The sequence below is a fragment of the Lacerta agilis genome, chromosome 3 (assembly GCF_009819535.1).
Source record: "Lacerta agilis isolate rLacAgi1 chromosome 3, rLacAgi1.pri, whole genome shotgun sequence".
Classification (NCBI taxonomy): Eukaryota; Metazoa; Chordata; class Lepidosauria; order Squamata; family Lacertidae; genus Lacerta; species Lacerta agilis.
In genome coordinates, this window is record NC_046314.1 from 48,221,693 (window position 1) to 48,241,274 (window position 19,582).

The 19,582-nt window shown below is 42.0% G+C and overlaps 1 protein-coding gene across 1 annotated transcript in view; it reads left to right on the plus strand.

Annotated features, from left to right (window-relative positions):
• FOXO3 (forkhead box O3) overlaps nucleotides 1-19,582 on the plus strand; it is a 114,119-nt gene that overhangs the window by 1,389 nt on the left and 93,148 nt on the right.

Genomic DNA, 19,582 nt, shown 5'->3' on the forward strand with positions numbered 1-19,582 from the left:
TTTACTTTTCCTCAAAGTAGTGGGTCGGAATGGATCTATCTGAAGGCAACCCCCTTCCATTGCAGGATATACATGATCCGCACGCGCACAATCTTCTGTGTCAATTAGTGCAGAAAAACGACCACCCCGCTCTATCTCCGTTTGTTTCCCAGTCATAACAAGCGCCAGTGCTGAACCTCCCCTCAGAACGCATTGAAAAGGCGGGAAAATTCTTACTCTTTTAAAGCTCTCTCTTAAAAAACAAAACAAAAATGCTGTCGTGGTTTCTGACGATGGAAAAAAGTGGTTCACGAGTGTTAGGTGGGAGGGAAGGAACTGGTTTTTGTTCAGTATTACAAGTGACTTTGTGAGAGTAGGGGATATTTAACTCCGCTTTTTACTCAACAAAACTTGAGTTCTCTGACGTACACTTAAAGTGGTTTTTCGTGGTCAAAATCGGCAAGCCTATATAAAGAGCTTAAAAAAGAAACCTCTCGAAAACCACCACCAAACACACTTGACCCACATGTCCAGATTATAGCCTGCTGGTGGTGGTAGGAACTGAAGGAGATGCCTGTGTGAAAAAGGTGACTGCATGGCTGAGACTGGGTGGACATGTTCATAGAGCGCTTTCTCTCATGCAGTGCACCCCATCCTTGCGGATCTCCCCTTCTCCCCTAGGCTTTAGGCCTGGTTGGTTCCATCCACAGGGTGTGATGGGGCAATTGCAGGACAACTTTCCAAAACTAGTTCTTTGCTGTCCTCTGCAAGGGTGATCCTCAAGGTGTTGAGGAAACATCAGCCCCCCCTCTCTCTCAGGGATCCTGCTTCAGGATCAGTCCATAAGGGTTCTTTAAGAGCACCTTTACTTTGCCTGGCTTAGGCTCTGATCCCAGCACCTGCTGCTGCCTAAGCTAGACCAGTGTCTTCTGAGTCAAACATGACCTGTGGTCCCCTCCTGTGTTAGCAAAGCAGGAAGCTTCTAACTTATGCCAGAAATGAGCAAGAGTATGTCAGTGGCTTGTCTATTTACATCGTGGTGTGGTGTGTTTGTGCTTGTTGCCTATATTATCTGTTTTCTAGTAGCCAAGACTTGTGGCTAAACTCCTAGACTGTGGAATCGGTACTGTTCAGCAGATAGGGAAGCAAAACAATCCCTGTTTAAATCTGCCATGTGGGAGACTGTTCTTTGTTTGATGGGATTATATGCATGCAGCAGCCCCTGAATTTACGGAGCTAAAAAATAAGTAAGGACATCACTTGCTTTTTGTATTTCTCAATATTTTTGTATGTATTTTACACTACCACAGTCTTTTATTTTACATTTAAAATTCCTTTGTTGACCAAAAGACAAGACCCAAGAAATGGAAATTAAGAACACTTTTAAATAGCAAGCAATGTAAATAAGTGCATCTAGAGAGGACAGGATAGTATTTAAAAAAGCAAACAAACCCAGAGCCTCAAGATGCTAAATAGTTAAGAGTTACAAAAAACAGTATCTGTTGCTAGTGGGGTGAACTGGATAGCTACTTTTTCACATTAAATAGCCACACAGATTATGGCATTACGTGCATCGGTACGTAAAAGGCACCCCACAGCCTTTTAAATAGTGCTATACAATAACTTGAGCTAGGAATTATAACTCCTGTTTGTATAGCACTTGTATATCATATTTTGTTGCTGTTGACATATTAACACAAAAATGGGATGTGGAACACTGGCACTTTTTGAAATGCTTCCATCTGCTAGTATTACAAATATAAACCATTCTACTTACATCACCCATGCTTAGGTAGTTGCTTAGACAAGACAAAAGTTTTGTAATGGTCAGGCACTATGACTTTGTATGCAGAGGGTCCCAGATTTGGTCTTTAACAGTTCTAGGTAGGGGTAGGAAAGACTTCTGTCTGAAAACCTGTGCAGCTCTCTCCAGTCACTGTAGCTAGTTGGACTAATGGTCTGATTTGTTATAAGGCAGCTTGCGACATTCAGCAACTGCTGCCAGTGACTTACAGTGGCTGGGTTTTTGAGCCCCACCAGGGAATGTCTGCAGCGTAGTGGCACAGCACATGCTTTCCATTCAGAAGGTCCCAAGTTCAACCCTGGAATATCCTCCTGTCTCTCAAACCATGAAGAGCTGATGCCCATCAGTGCCGAGAATCTTAATGGTCTACAAAGGCAGCTTTCTATGCCGCAGATTAATAGGATTCTGCTCCTGCACATGCTTTTTCGGAAGGAAGTACCAATGTATGTGGGTGAAATTTGACTAATTCATACTTAGGATAGACCCACTGAAATCAGTTGACTTAAATCCACTGACTTCACTGGGTCTGCTTTGAATATGACCATAACTAACATTGGATATCATCCTGTGGTTTTGTGTGTTCACTTGGGAGTAAGCATCATTGAACAAGATGGGACATCTGTTCCACTGAATATTCATAGGATCACACTCATGGCACATTGAAGCTCATGGCACAGTTGAAGCTTATATAGGGTTTGCCACTTGGGGGCCAGCTGCACATTATGCACAGATAATTGTGTACTGGAACTCCAGTCCTCATATTTCTAAAAAACAAAAACAAAAAGCTGCTTAGGAGGAGTGCTTACCCTTGTCTTTACTGCCATTTCCCTATTCCAAAGCCTTTTCCCTGTTGGGGTTTAAAATGCTAACCTACCACATAAGCTGGAATGGGCAGAGGAAGAACCATGTAAGTTGCCTTGAGCATCTTGAGGAAGCGTGGAAGAAAATAGTCATTTTGCCCTTTCTCCCTTCATGCCACCCAGCCACAGGCCATGGTGGATTGCCACAGGGAGAACATGCCATGCAGGATCAAACCTATCTAGTTCAGCATCCTGTTCTCACAGTGATCAACCAGGTGTCCATGAAGCCACGATGCAGGACACGAGCACAATAGCACTCTCCACATTACAGTGATTCTCAACAGCTGATATTTAGAGGCATCCGGCTTATGATAATAGAAGCAGTATAGACATTATGACTAGCAGCCATTGATAGTCTCATCCTCCATGAATTTGTCTAATACCCCTCTAAAGCCCTTTAAGTTGGTGGCTGTCACTATATCTTGTGGAAGTGAATTCCATATTTTAACTCTGTACTGCGTGAAGACATGTTCACTGTCCCCGTGACTCTGCCAATTTTCAACTTCACTGGATGACCCTGATTTCTGTCCATCTTCTCTCTTTCAACTTGCAACCTTGTAAGCCCCTTTCAGTTTATTGGAGGGAGTGTTTAATGAAAACGTGATCTTTGAGTAAAAGTTGCTCTGAAAACCCATATCCCTCTCTCCCTTTTCTTCTCAGTTCCTGCTGAACCATTTTTTTCTGTGTAAACAAAGTGCTAAGCCAGCAAAGCAGATGACGATTTGCACTGGAGATGACCAGCCTTCACCCAGGGAGATGTGGATGCTATGACGGAGGCTTATTATTGCACATGGTGTACACACCTCTATTGTCTTTGTTCACAGGTTCTGCAAGGTTTTGTAGACCTCCAAGAGCCAGCAAAACCTGTTTGACCAGAACTATTGGTAGGACAAAAGAAATGTATGTGTGCACTACGTAAGCGATGATGCCTCTGTCGTACCACCCTCAACTCCCTTTGAAAAGATTGCATTTAATGCTAGTGCTTCTCAGAGTCAGCCCACTGAAATTAATTAACCCAAGTTAATCATAGCCATTAATTTCAGTGGGTCTACCCTAAGGTCTGTCCCCAGCCATAAACACATAAAATAGGAACCATTTCATGCACTACCAAATTACTGTATTGGCAGGCATTCCTACACAACACTTTTTTCCTACAAAGTTAGCAATTTGCATCTCCTTTGTAATAGCGATACACACAGTACTGGTATCAGTGCATCTGTACATGCAGTTAATCTGCCATGGTCATGTGGCACACCTGTGTGCACGTTAGAATTTTATAATTGTAGAGTTGGAGGAGACTATGAGGGTCATCTAGTCCGACTCCCTTCAATGCAGGAATTCTTTTGCCCAACATGGGACTTGAACCCACAGCCCAGAGATTAAGAGGTGGATGCTCTACCGACTGGGTTATGTTATTTCCTTCATGAATATGCCTATTGAGTGAGAATTTTGTAATTTATGGTGAAGTGGCCCTGAGTTTTTTAACAGTTGAAGAAGAGCAGCAGGAAAATGTTTTCTTTCATATTTAATATGTGACTGTGTTTGGAAAGGTGTTGATACAACACAGAAGTCATTACCACAGCAGATCTATTATCTATTACAGTGGCCAAGAATAAATGCCGTGACTTTTTGCCTATTAACTTGCCTGATGCAGATCCCATGTACAGCTACAGTATCCGTCTCAGAGGCATGAATGAGTCCATGCATTCAGAAATCTATTAAAATTTACAATGAAACTGTTTTCCTCTTAAATATTTTCATTTGATGGGAATAAAACAGAATGTAGGCTGTTCAGTGGAAACAAGTCATTTGGAAGTTAGTTAGGCACCACAAGGTTTCTATTAGTAACCTTTTCATGTGTCCCAACTTCCTTGTAGGACACACCAGTAGAAACTTAATTTAAATACAAATGAAGGGCTTTCAATCATCGTGAACTGAACATGGAAGGATCACATAATTCAATACTAATAATAATAAATAATGTCCAGCAGTTTAAAACAAGGGAGTGGTTATGTCATAAAACGTGTATTTTTGCATCATGTGCTGCATTTCCAAGAGTTACCATAAATGCACCATAAAAATGCCATAAAGATTAGACGTGGGATGTCAGTTGCTGCTCTTCTGACAGAGCCTGCATTGTTTGCAGCTGTAGTAGTTTGTGGAGTCCAATCTGTGGTACCAAAGCCATTTAAGCTGCTGCCTTAAGAAAACTTTCGTATCAAATAGGCTACAGAGGATTGGTTAAAACAGGGGTCAGCAAATTTACCGCGCTTTGGGCCATTGTCTCCAGCACTGACTGTGCTGAGGGCTGGGGAGAGCGCACCCATACGCATTCACACATGCTATTTCGGGTGCACTTCTGGGTCGGAGGAGCACTGGAAATAACTTGTGCTCATGTGCACGGGCCTCCTCCGACCTGGATGTGCACCGGAAATAAAATGTGCGCATGCACACAAGCTATTTCCGGGGCTCCTCCGACCCAGAAGTGGGCAGCTGCACAGTTCCAGTAAGAGCAGGCGGCGGGGGTCGCCGCAGGCCGGATAAACAAGTCCCTTGGGCCTTATCCGGCCCGTGGGCCTTAGTTTGGGGACCCCAGGGTTAAAACAACAACATGTAGCAACATGGAGGACTGTACTGAATTTATGCTCATTGATTTCAATAGCAGCATAATCTAGGCCATGCAGCAAAGTGCTTTCATTAATTAGATTGCTAAGCATAGTTGAAACATTTCTGACCATTTATAATTTTAATTTGATATTGATTTCATTTATGAGCAGCCTTAACTGGTGCTTTGAGCCAATTAAAATGTTAAAAACTTGGATCCCTGGATACTTGGTGATATGTTAGTTCAGAAATTTTGCAATAACCTCTAACATGACCTTACTGGAAGAGGAGACCCAACTTAGTTGTTATTTAGTCGTGTCCGACTCTTCGTGACCCCATGGACCAGAGCACGCCAGGCACCCCTATCCTCCACTGCTTCCCGCAGTTTGGCCAATCTCATGCCAGTTGCTTCGAGAACACTGTCCAACCATCTCATCCTCTGTCGTCCCCTTCTCCTTGTGCCCTCCATCTTTCCCAACATCAGGGTCTTTTCCAGGGAGTCTTTTCTTCTCATGAGGTGGCCAAAGTACTGGAGCCTCAACTTCAGGATCTGCCCTTCCAGTGAGCACTCAGGGCTGATTTCTTTAAGGATGGATAAGTTTGATCTTTTTGCAGTCCATGGGACTCTCATGGACCCAACTAGACCTGTGAAATATTGTTTGTTTTTAGTGAACTTGGCTAGGCCGAAATAGATGCTACTATCTTTTATCCGCAAGGCCTTTTTTCATTTCAAAGTGGTGTAGATGTAGTTCTCAGACGATTGCCCTCCAGGTACTGGTCATATCCAAACCTTCAGCACAGTGTTGGCCTTGTGTGCCTTGCTTCAGAGTAATCTGAGTAGCTTCCCTGGTTTATGTAGACATTGTAGAACAATGGAGAAACAAGTATTCGTTTAGACTTGTACCTCCATGGGTCAGAGCTGATCACACAAACATGATGGCTATAGCAAAGAAAGTAGGGGACCTTATAGCTATGTTTGTTTTTGTTTTTGTGCTATATTCTGTACTCTTAGCTTAGACTTACTTTTAAAAATCAAATTATTAAGCAGATTCATTGTGCTGTGAATGTTTATGTACTGCTTCAGAAGTAAAAATAAAATAAAAAATAAAAAAAATTCCAGTAGCACCTTAGAGACCAACTAAGTTTGTTCTTGGTATAACCACACTTGCACACGTCTTCAGAAGTGCACCACTTTGAAGTTCTCTGTGTTGAAAACGACAAATCTTAATGATTTGGAACATTTTTTACTTGGAGTGTGCGAGATACTCGTATACAACAAACAGACGGTTCTATCCCCACCCCCAAAATACTTTTTATGGGTTTAAAAAAGGATAGTGATAATAAATGATACAAATAAATATCTGAAGAAGTGTGCATGCACACGAAAGCTCATACCAATAACAAACTTAGTTGGTCTCTAAGGTGCTACTGGAAGGATTTTTTTTATATTGTTTCGACTACGGCAGACCAACATGGCTACCTACCTGTAACTACAAATAAATAGACTGTCTTCTTGTAATGTGTAAATAACAAAATTGCACAATAAATTTGCAGAAATATACAATACATCTGGTTCATTACTATTGGTCTGTACTGAGGAATTTGCAGGTGACATGTCTATCATACAGCAATTTGAGTGAAGGTGAATTTATTGTCCGGTCCATACCTAAGCTTACTGTGTATCAAGCTACTTACTTTTGAAAGACGCACAATTGTCACATTTTATATTTGACCAAATTGTTACATAGTGCTGCATATACTGTATAACAAAGCATTGCAATAATTAACAGTAGTAGCTATAACCAGTATACAGGAGAAGCAAATTGCAATGTGTTTCCCAGTGCTTCCATGTGTGTGTATTTTGTATTAACTCTGTGATCCATTTTAAAAGTTACATTCTTCATATGGGGATTATAACATTTGCGAGCTGTTTAGCATGTGGGACACTAACAACAACAACAACAACAACAACAACAACAACAACAATTACTTACACTTTATGTGCCCAGATACCTGAAGTGCTGGGTAGTTTGCTAAGATTAAAATAAGTAAGATGCTATAATAAAGTAACCAGCACAATATCATTATAATAACTATAACATCTGCATACAATCAGAAAAACCACTTAAAACCAGCACAGCAAACATACAAAGCAGTAAAACTGTCAACAAGATTTACTAAGTGCCAGAAATCTAAAATGCACTGAAAATTCAGATTAAAAGGCCTGGGAAAATGGCGCGCACGCATGCACACAGACACACAGAGAAAGAGAGAGAGACAAATAAAAAACCAAGTGAAAGGTCAGTCTCTCTGGGGAGGGCATTCTGTAACCAGGGGACTAAAACCTCTGCCACCCACCTCACCTGATTAAGTGTGTGAACCTGGAGAAAGGCCAATATGTGAAGAATTATTTGTGACACAGCTGCATGTTTCTGATTGGCTCTCTCATATGACTCTCCATGTTCCTATGTTATGGCTTCTGTGAGGAGTTACTGCCAGGTGGAAGAATTTTTGGTGGCCGCCACCATCTTTGTTGATGGTATGCAGTTGAAAGTAATGGGCAGGATCCAACTAATGACTCTTTTCAGAGGACACTTCCACAAGGACTTCTGCTCACCACCACCACCCCAAAATGGCCCAGGAAGGGTCAGGACAGAACATTGCACAGGGCAAGGAGGGGGATTATTATTTCACCTGGCAAGCTGAATAGGTCTAGGGCAGTGGTGGCGAACCTTGGCACTCCAGATGTTTTGGAACTACAACTCCCATCCCTAGTTTGATGTTGGATTTTGGCACATACATTATGTACATATAATAAACCAGTTTCCCATGAGTTCCCTGCGAGAGCATAATACAGCACACTTCACTTCTGTGATAGAGGCATCTTCAGGAGTTGATGATCTGTGCAAGTACACAAAGTATGAGCAGATTGCAGTAGCACTACTGTATCTGTGTATATGAATATACCTAAAGCTGCTCTCAGTGGGTCACACAGTCCTATTCTTACCATAGGACAAGCATCCCTGACAGATATCATATTAAACAGATATCATGCCTGCTTTCACACTGGGCATTTACTGTGAAGTAGCTATTCTTTGTTACTTGCTTTTTATGAGGCATCTCAGTAATGGTGTGGTCAAAACATGCTCCTTCCATATTTTATTGTTTAGTTTCTAGCCCCCCCCCAAAGCTTAGAGTTAGACAACCCCACTTTTTAACACAATGGAACAGTTGCTCAACTTCCCCAGCTGTAGATGTAGTGCAGCTGTTCTGTGGGTTCAGGACCAGTTATGGCCTGCATAGATTGTGGAAGGTGTGGGAAACCTATGGCTGTCCAGACTCCAACTCCCATCAGCCCCAATCAACACAACCAACTGTTAGGGGTGATGGGAACTGTAGTGCAACAACTAGAAGGCCATAAATCCCTCAGCCCTGGATTATGGTAGAGACATTTCCTTCAATGTAGTTCTTCTCTCCCCTTTAGGAATCAACTTTTTAATTTTTCCCTGTTCAAATTGCATTTCTTTTTTCCTGTTTCTTTTTCTCATTCTAAAGGGCAGCTGAGGGTGGGAGAAGATAAATTAATCCTTTGTCCTCATCAATTCTTGAGGTTGGGAGAATGGGGGTTGCCCACATGGCTACAGAATGTTATTTGGATTCTAGAGGCCTGGAAATTATAAATTGCCACTCCACTGGCATTGCAACGGTAATTATTTGCTTCAAAATTGCCCATGTTTGGAAGCACCTCATCTTTTGTAGAGGGAGATTTTTGTGTTACATTTTCAAATGGCTGCTTAGGAGAAGGCATCTACTTCCTGCTTTGCTAGTGCAAGGTTGTAGATCATACCATAATGCTGTTATAGGCAAGGATCCAAAACATTTGGCTTGTCTCAGTAACTAACTGTTATTTGTGTTCGCCACCAGTCCTTTCCCTCCCGTAAGACTTCAGCCCAGGCTAGAGGTTTTGGGGGGTGAGTGCATGCATGTATGTATGTATGTTCATATATCCCATAAGACACTGGACTCTGACATACTCCAAAGCTCAGGGTGTCGTGACTCTTATGCATATGTCAGAGGATACAGAGGAAGGAAAGGTTCTCTTAAGGAGGGTGAAGTCTTGTACTGTGCTGAGCTTTTCTGTGCCAAAGCCTAGCTGGACATACAAGATCCATGCAATTTGTCTTAGGGAGAGCTTGAAGTACTTACTGTCGTTGTTGATAGATCCCATGCTGATGTCATTTTTTGAGGAATCTGGTTAAAGCCTATTGCTTATTTCTGTTATTTATGCAGGACAAAATGAGTTTGCTCCAGTGTATTGGGGATAAAGATGGGTGCAGCATGTTCTCCTTTCCTTAAGCAATGTTGTTGTTTTATTTTATATGGCAGAAGCATGAGCTTCTTAGATGAGTTTTTGTAGGCATGGAACATGAAGTGAGAAATGGCTAGTCAGCTTTGGTTAGTATGAAATTACATTTCCTCTAACATAATAAAGATTTTGCCAGTTTATTCAGCAGCAGGCCTATTTTTTCCTTCTGTTCTCCCATACCCTTGTAGAATGTTATCTAACCTAGCATTAAGCACAGCAATACGATACGGTAAATATCTCCAGATCCTTCATACCTTCTATGTTTTAATAAACATATGTGCAAGCTATTTTAACACTCACCTACACATTTCCAAGCCGTCCCACAGTGATTTATTTATATGACTCAGTATCTGCACACTCCTTTGAATAGCTGATGAAGGTGAAGGAAGAAAGACTCTAGCTTCTGGTTCTAAAAGATCCAAGGGTTTGAGAATGGAAGGGCTGAACATTCCTGCTTTATGTAGAAATGAATGTTCTGGGAACATTTTCCCTTTTGGTAATTTTGTCAAGTTGCCTTATTTAAGGTGACGCTTCAGCTTATTTCCATGCAATTTTTGCCATTCTCACTGTTGTTTCCTTAATCAAGGTTTCTTGGTTGCTGTAACTCATAATAACAAAGCTCTAATAGAGAGGGGAACATTCCTGCATGAAATACTCCAAAAATAACTTGGGTAGAATGGTTTTTACCCCAAAATAACTTGGGTAATATGATTATGCTTGTATGAGAATGGAAAGAAGCAGCTGAATGGTAAAGGTAGTAAACAGACAGCAATCTACCTTAAGGAGGACTGTTGGATAAGTAGGGGTTACTACATTTCAGAAGTCAACAGAGTAGCAGTAGTAATAGTATATACAAGAAGCTTGGTTGTTATAACTGACAAGGGGCAGATAAGCACTCTTTCTTGGACTAATTCCTCTCTCTGCATGCATGCCTGCACATGGGCGCACCCACCCACACCCCAACCAATCAGGATTGGAGGGAGGAGCTTCCTTTAACTCCGGCACCCCCAAACTCGGCCCTCCAGATGTTTTGGGACTACAACTCCCACCATCCCTAGTTTACAGGACCAGTGGTCAGGGATTATGGGAATTGTAGTCCCAAAACATCTTGAGGGCCGAGTTTGGGATTGCCTGCTTTAACTGCTCCTTATCACAGCTTGAGTTCTAAAGGCAAAGTATTCAACCACTATTAGCAGAGTGCTGCATTGCAAAAAAAAAAAAAGTTTCATTAAATAAACACATTTGTAGTTGTCTTTATTAACTTGATTTAAGTTAATAACTGCTGCTGTCAGGAGGCAATATTTATTTCTCACTACCTAGTATTGATCGCTTCCCTATAACCAACAGTGCCAGCCACTTTCATATGACACAGAAATCAGAAAATTTCCTGAAAAAGCTTTAAGTACTGTGTGCATCACCTGGGTAATTTTATCTCCACCCCCGTCTCCAACTTGATGGAAAACAGTATTTGGTCTTTTCTACATGAATAGGGCACCATGTATAGTCTAATCCTGTAAAGCTGGTGGTGTTTCTTTATATACAGTTGAATAAACAAGCAGATAATTTGCTTTATTTTGTTTTATATCAGAAGCCTAAATGTTCTATACATTATTTATCTTCCCTGTTTGAGACAAAGACTGCTGATATATTTAGGTGTGTGTGTATTAAAGCTTCTGTTTCAAAAAATCGACCCCATGCAACAACAACTTGTAGTTCAACTTGCATCTTGCTTAACATAATAAATAATATATCCTTAGTGGCTTTGGGTGGTTCCCGAAAATTTGTCAATAAACATATAGATGTTAAGGAGTTGACGGGCTGCTCATCAAATCTGCAGATGACACCAAACTAGGAGGGGTGCAATGCTGCTGGGATTCAATATGACCTTAACGGATTGGAGAACTAGGCCAAAACTAACAAAATGAATTTCAATAGGGACAAATGTACGGTTCTACACTTAGGAAGAACCAGCTGCACAAATATACTTGCTTGCCAGTAGTACATGTGAAAATGATCTAGGGGTCTTAGTAGAGCACAAACTTAACATGAGTCAACAGTGTGATGCAGCGGCAAAAAAAGCTACTGCTCTTCTAGGCTACTTCAACAGAAGTATAGTGTCCTGATCAAGGGAAGTACCGGTAATAGTTCCACCCCATTCTGCCTTTGTTTGACCACACGTGGAGTACTGTGTCCAGTTCTGGGCACCACAATTTAAGAAGAATATTTACAAGCTTGAATGTGTGCAGAGGGCAACCAAGACGATAAAAGGTCTGGAAATGAAGCCTTGTGAGGAACAATCGAGGGAATTTGGTAATGTTTAGCTTGGTAAAGAGGAGACTGAGAGGAGATATGTTAGCCATCTTCCAATATCTAAAGAGCTGTCACATGGAGGGTGGAGCAAGCTTGTTTTCTCCTGCTCTGGAGGCTAGGACCCAAACCAATAGAACCAAGGTACATGAAATGAGATTCTGACTAAATATCAGGAAGAGCTTTCTGACAGTAAGAGCTGTTCGTCCTTGGAGGTTTTTAAGTAGAGGTACAACAGTCATCTGTGATGGATGCTTTAGTTGAGATTCCTGCATTGCAGGGGGTTGGATTAGATGTCCTGTGGGGTCCCTTCCAAGTTACAATTTTATGATTCTAGTTTGGTTCTGTGAATTGGGCCTTCCCTTTCATTCCACTTACCATTTTCAGCTACTAGGGGGGAAAGCTGGTTTGGTCATTTGTATGTGAAAATGGAATATAACAGTTGGCTGTGGACATTTGCTCTGACTTTATCAATACACTTTAATGCATTCTTGGCTTTAGTTCTTCCAGGCCATGCTGAGTCATGATTCTTTGTATGGAGCAGCAACTGTGGGCTCAACGCTGAATGATCAAGGAGGGTGGGAGAGCAATCCCTGCCTGATAGAGCTTATGGTCTGTAAGGTGATAAAACGCAGCTCTGGCACTGTAAGAAAACCATGAGATGAATTTACTTGGTTCTGGCTAGTGAGGCTGCAAGGATTTCTCTTACCGAAGGATGGATTAGTTGCTGAGCCTAGAAATAGTCAAATAGGTTTTCATTGGGAGAAGCAAACTATTCTCTCGGTTTCTGGAACTGAATGTTGAAGAGTTTGAAGGAGAAATAAATGGGAAATTATTGAACAACATAGGGCATACAATTCTAAGGCACACACAGGAAGTGGTTCTGAAAGTTGAATAAACTGATTAAATTCCCCCTTGCCCACCATGCCCACATCTCCTAAACAAGTGTAGACGCTTGGTTGCCATCCATCTATTTTACACATGATGTGTAAGAGCTGTTACACATTTGCCAAAATCCATTGCAGTGGGTTGTAGTGTGACAGTAGGAAATGCAAAATGTTGAATAATGTGGGTTTTAACAAAACATGTGTATCGTTTAAAATGTCTTACGATGATGTAATACTTCCCTCCATGGCCATGTCTCTTCTCTCCATGAATTGTCTTGCTTTTCAGTTAAAAGCGGCTTTAGTTGTTGCTATGGGATGCCCAGGTGCTTCTTCCTAATTTCAGTGATTGTGTGTGATTGATTCTGAGACCCAGTGGGACAGCCCTCTGCTTTTTTTCAGAGCCTTTTCGTGTCTGTAGCTTTCCTTATGGACATAGGAAACACTCCGAAGATTCATTAAATTCTCATTTCCTGCTGTTTTAGAGCTTGATACACATTACAGCTGCTCTTGTGGGCAGATTGTTCAGAATCCTGATGATCGTTCTCTCAATGGGCAGGGAAGGCTGGAAGCAATGGCTTCAGTACCTGGTATCCTTGGGCAACTGCCATGGCCCACTGCTCCAGCAGGGCTTGCTGCAACACTTAAAAAAGAAAAAGAAAAAAGAAAAAGCCTGGTCCAGGACTATGAGCATCACCAGGAAGCTGTGTTTAGCAACCGTTTAAATTTTCCACTATGCTCTGGATCACCACTACATTGGGAGCATTGTGGGAAACAAAATGGATGCTAGACCCAACAGCCTATTCCTGGCATCAACAAGCAGGGGTCACCAATGGAAGAATGTCTCAGACGCTACCTCTGTCTTTCCCTGTCCTCCCAGGAAGGTGAAGGAACATTTGGAAAACATAAGGTGTAGGAAGCAGCTGCTTCCTTGAGAGGAATTGCATTCACTCTTTCTTTCCTTCTTTTAATCTTCTGGCTTTATTCAGTGAAATGCAGTCAATTCGCAAATTGCAACTCTTCTCTGCTGCTTCCCCAATAAACACCAGATTGTTTTAAAGAGCCCACCTGCAAGCAAGGTGGAGACCGACTCTTTCCTCTGGGCAAGGAGCTGTGCCCTTCTCCTCTGATTTTTCTTGGAACTCCTTTACCTTCTGGGGAGGGTGGGGAAAGGTGAGGTTGGGCTGGTGCTCCAAGCTACTGCTGCCTTGAAAGGAGATCTTCAGGACTCTAAGCAGCCAGTTTCTGACAGGAGCAGCTGGAATTTGTAGCCAGGCGTCTAAGCATCGTGTGACAATCAGTACCACTGGGTGCTAAGGGCTGCTTCAGACTTTTCAAATCTAGCAAGTGTGCTGTATGAATCTGTGCTGTATTCTGTGAGAGATGTTCCCTAAAGGAATTAAGTTCTCATTCTCAAACCATTTCATTGTTTTCCCCCATATGTGTGAGGCATGGGAGAGGGAACCACAGTTCTCTTTACTTCCTAACTGCATACACTAATGTTGAAGCCTACGCATTGTCCTCTTGAAGCATGATGGACTATTTTGTGGTGGTGTCCCCAGGACTGTGTGTTGCTACTGCACAATGTTGCCTTAAGTTGCCTTTCTTTGGAGAGGCATGAAAGGGGCCTAAAATCATTTTATTATCAAAACCAAATTGGGTAACCCCCTTCCCAATTTAATGTCATAGCCTTTAAATCAAAAAGAGAGAACGGAAGGAGATTATAGCAGGTACCGAAAGTGCTATGTAAGTGATTATTGTTGTTAATTATATTTGAGTGTAACTGGATACTAAACTGTATATAAAGATTTTGTAGACTATAAATGTAGAACTACTTTCTCTTCTAGAGAAAAACCTAGTTGCTCATTAACATGTGCCCATGTATGTGCATGAAAGTTAAAATGGCCCATTGATTAATATTGAAGAGTATGAACTAAACATCATGTAGTCAAACTAGTTTAAAATAAGCCATGGGCATACACAAAATGATTAGAATGATAGACAGGTTACCTGAAATACAGTCATTGTCTCTATTGCCAGTAAGACAATTAAGTTCAATACATAGAGCCTGGTTGGTTTCATCCTGGCTTAATTGGCTTGTGGCAGCACAAAGGCAGGCCTTTTCACTGGTGGTGCCAGTGTTGTGGATTACTCTCCCTGCTGAAATACGAAGGATCTATTGGTATTGGCTTTCTGAAGATACATCTGTTTAGCCAAGCATTTTCCTGACCTGAACCTCTTGTTTTAAATTCTTTTAATTGCTTTTTAAACTCTTAATTGTGCTATTTTAATGGGATTGTTTTATTGGACATTTGAATTAAATTGTAGCTGTTTATTTTAATGTTTTGATGGAATTGTTTTATTATCTATTTTAATTATGTCTGTTTATTTAGTGGGTTTTTTCGTAATTGGTTGTATACTTATAAACTGCTTACAAACCTTGGCAGTTGAGTGGTATATAAATCAATAAGTAAGTGAGCATTTAAGTACTTGAAGGCCCCTTAAAGAGTTAATTATATTTTTACTATGTCACTTTCATTCAGTATGTTAATCGGGCCTTGGAACTATCAGGGTTTTCCAAACATAGCAAAGATAGATGGCATCCTCTATCAAGGCTGGAGGCACCCGGCAGGCTCTTGATAAGTTCTTAACATGTTGCGTGGGGTCCCCTGATAAACTGAACTCTAAGGATGTGTGCTTTTGATATGGTTTTAGATCTGCCCCATGATGTCTGCCTAGTGGGAAAGGTTTTTATTTTTTAAATCTGTCATTGTAAAAAATGTGTGTAATGGTAGCATGCCACTGTAATGGTGAAGAATTTCATAGTTTTTCTTTAGCATATCCCCTGCAACATGAGGGATGATCTCTATCAATACTAAAAGAAGAAGAAGTATAAAATAGTTAATCATTAGAAATCCCAGTATGTCAGGATTTCTCTGATCTCGCTTTAGGACCATTTTCTCTTAATCCTGAACCCAACAAAATGTTATATATATTCCATAAAAAGCCTCATTTTCTCCATTTATGCATTTCTTTTGTGAGTTCATGCTGTTTTATTTGTGTATGTTTGCCCGACTGTTACCACATGCTATACTTTCTAACCTTTTGTCTAGACTAGGAAATGAGGTGTGATTAGCAATTTTGATAAGTAGCATGTATTACATTGACACATTTTCAAGCATTGCTTAGTAGCTAGGGTAAATAGAGGGTGCACACTGCTTCTTATATGTAAAAAGGCTGCTTCCCCACCAGTAGAAATGGGGGGCTCTGTGTTGGGAGATATGTTAGCTTTAGGACCTAAGACCAAAGGACATGGAAAGTATAGGAATTGGGGACTTTCCCGAAAGGGTGGATGTGAGGGTAAACACCCACCCACTCAATGTTTTGGGCTAGATTGCATATGAAGAGGCCAACTGCTGAGTTCCATCTCTTAAGCGGCAATCCTGACACGTGAATTCTGTAGGGCTTACTGCCAGGTATGTGGCGTTAGGACTACAGCCCTAGTCGATATTAGCCTTCTGCTGAGGTATGCTTTTCTGTCCTTTAGGAGGTAAACACATTTTGAAATGTTCTATAAGCAGGGAACAGGAGGAGCAAGGAATGTTTTGTGTGAGGTGAACTGAAGCATTTTAGGGTTCATCAGAAGACACCTTCCCTCACCTCAGGAATTAACTGAACATGTGATGAGGGGAGCAGAACTGTGCTTATTAGCACTGCCCCAGAGTCTGAGACTAGATCTGCATTATAAATTTAAAGCACTATGAGTTGCATTCAGCTCAGCACAACTGACTTTTCTCCCTCTTTTCTCCCCTTGCACCAACTGCTGAGTTCCATCTCCCCAATCCACCATTTGGGGATGGTGCTGGGCACATGCAGAGCAAGGAGGAAGGGCATTCCTGTTGCTCTAGTGCTAACCCTTGCGCCTAGTGGAAATATTTTGCTGAATGTTGCCCCATGATACCACTTTAACACTCATGGCTTCCCCTACGGGATCCTGGGAACCAAACTTTGTCAAGGGTGGTGAAACTACGTTTCTGTGCTGGTCCCGAGGGTAATGCAAGAGGTGAGGTCCAAGTCCAGTCCAAAGTCCAAGGAGTCAACGAGGGGTCAGTCTGATGAAGTCAAGGCAGGGTGCAGGGCAGGAATCCAGGCATGGTCAGGAACAGGAACACAGGCAGGATCTGGCAAGCAGCAATGTTGCTCCCGCAACCTGGGACAGGATCTGACCGCCCTTTTATCTCTGCCGAGGTAATGTCCGGTCCCGATCCCCCAATGACTCACCACCCTGCCTCGCCTGAAGGTGAGCACTCCTCCTGCGAGTACTCAGGTCCCTCCTTCTCTCAGCCCTTAGTCTCTGCAGCTCAGGAGACGCCGGAGGGTTACTTGACCCAGGGGCTGCCTCAGCCTCTGATGGCCCAGCTGACTGCAATGAGGTATCCTCAGCACCTGGAGCCATGACAGGATCAGGCCCCTGACTCAGCCCAGCTGGTGCTTGTTGCAGGGGAACCTAAGCAGACTGAGGCTCTTCAGGATCAGGCCCCAGACTAGGTTCAGCTGATGCCTGCGTCAGAGGATCTGACGCGGACTGAGCCTCCTCCAGTTCTGAGTCCGAGCCCGAGTCCCAGGCCATCACAGCTTCCCAAGAGTCTTTGGGGAAGGCCATGACTGTTAAAGTGGTATCACAGCACTTCAGATATTTAGTGCGGATGTGGCCTGACATGCTCCTGTGGCCCCGTGTTTGGCATTTATGAGAGAGGTCTGTATGTGCACAGATCTTTCTCACAACTGGGACCCCTGAGCCTGTCGTAGTCCCCAAGCATGTGGAAGGGCCCATCTCATGCACAGTCCTTTCACATTAACACTAAATGCCCAGGAGAATTAGCCATGTTCCACCCCATATTCAATATACGTGTTTGGGGGTAGAATATCTGTAGAGCTCAGTTGTGTCAACCAAACATAGAAGCTCTGAAAAATCTGTCTGCCTCTTTGTACTGGAGATTGTTACCTGAGAGGGGTAGGTCAAACTGGCTTCCATTATCTTTGTTGCTGCCTTGCCTTTCTGGAGAGGAGGAAAGCCTGTCTCTCTTGGGATGCATGGGGGTAGAGAAGCAGGTAGCTTTGCTGGTTTCAGTGAAAGTGAGCAGTGGGAGGAGTTTTTAGTGGGGTGGGGAAGCAGGGAATAAAATGTAAAATGTAAATGTTTTCAAGAATGAAACTGCACTTCAACAGATCACGCGACTCTACAATTATAACCTTCGTATCAAGGGCTGACTGTCTTACTGTGCCATGAGTTGTGACCCATGGTTTTATTTCTGCATTCAGATACAGTATTGGAATAATAGCCACTGTTTATCATTGTCGATCTGAAGCACTTGCCTAGAGTTGCTAATTTTGGTGTAAACATAATGTAGCTTCTTAATATCCCATCAAGTCATTTATTAACAACTTGACAAAAGAAATGGCAAACTTCACAATGGTGGTTCATTACCAGAAGAATGTTCACGAGTCTCTCAAGTCCCGTGATTAATCTCTGTTCTGTTTAAAAAAGAAGCAAGCTTAACATTGAATGTAGAGGATTCAAGTTTTGCACTTGTAAAGAGGTTTAAACTCAGTCCTTTTAGGGGATATCCCTTGGAAATCAATCAACTGTATTTTTACATGCAGAAAGTATTAAACGGTGTTTGTTTTTGCATAAGCTGCTGTTGTTTGCTTAAGTCTGTTTTCATGTTTTAAAAGTCTTCTGAGTTGCCACTTTTGCTTCTGGTAACCCTACACAGTGACACTTTTGGATCAATGACAAAAGGAGGCACGGCATTGGATTTTCAAGTAATTCAGGATAACTGTGTCCACATCAACAAAAACAAGGCACATCATGGGTCAAATTCTTCAGCCAGCCATTAATTTTTCTCCCAAAGATTAAAAGTCTGTAGACTGAATCTCTGATTGTATGTAGCATTTTTCTCCAACCGTTTATCATATACAAATCCAGTTAAAAACAGGATGTTATCCACGACCGTAAACATTTTGCAGAGTGGCAGAAGAGGTTTGCTTTCTATCAGTAGTTGTCTTGTTTGTTTCATTTTATATAATAGCTTATATTCATTTTATATAACAGTTTGCCCATACAGAAGAGTGGTGTTGTTACACTCTGCTGGGAACTCTTCGAAAGAACAAAACTGGAACCGATACAGGTCCTGTTGTTTTTCTCATTAGAACCCTGCAACCAGAGTCGTTCATTCCAATTGCCCTTCCCATTCATTCTTTTCAGGAGTGTTTACTTGAAAGTAGTTTGCCAAATCAGGGAATCTGGGGACATGCAGAAACATGCACCATGAAAATAACCTACTTGTTATTGCTTTCTATTTGGCTTGCCACACATTTTATTATATTAAAGCCAACAGAATAGCTTCTGGCTTTCCCATTCTGAAGGAATAGGGTCATGACATGTGGTTATGTGATTTACTGAGATTCTTCCTGATTTCTGCTGATATAATTTCAAGTTGTCAGGGTGTTAGAATTAACTTCTCAGGGTTGCTTTGTTAGGTTACATTTCGTGTTTGGGAGCACAACATGAACATGGGCCCTATATGTAATGTAAGTGGCACTCCATGCATAAATTGTGAATTCCCACCCATCCCTTGCAAAAATAGTCATAAGTGATGACCGAGAAAGGAGCCAGTTCTCTGCCCATCACCACCTATGTCAGGGGATGGCAAACTAAGGCCTGGGGGCCAAATTTGGCCCACCAGGCTTGTTAATCCAGCCCGTGAACCTTCCG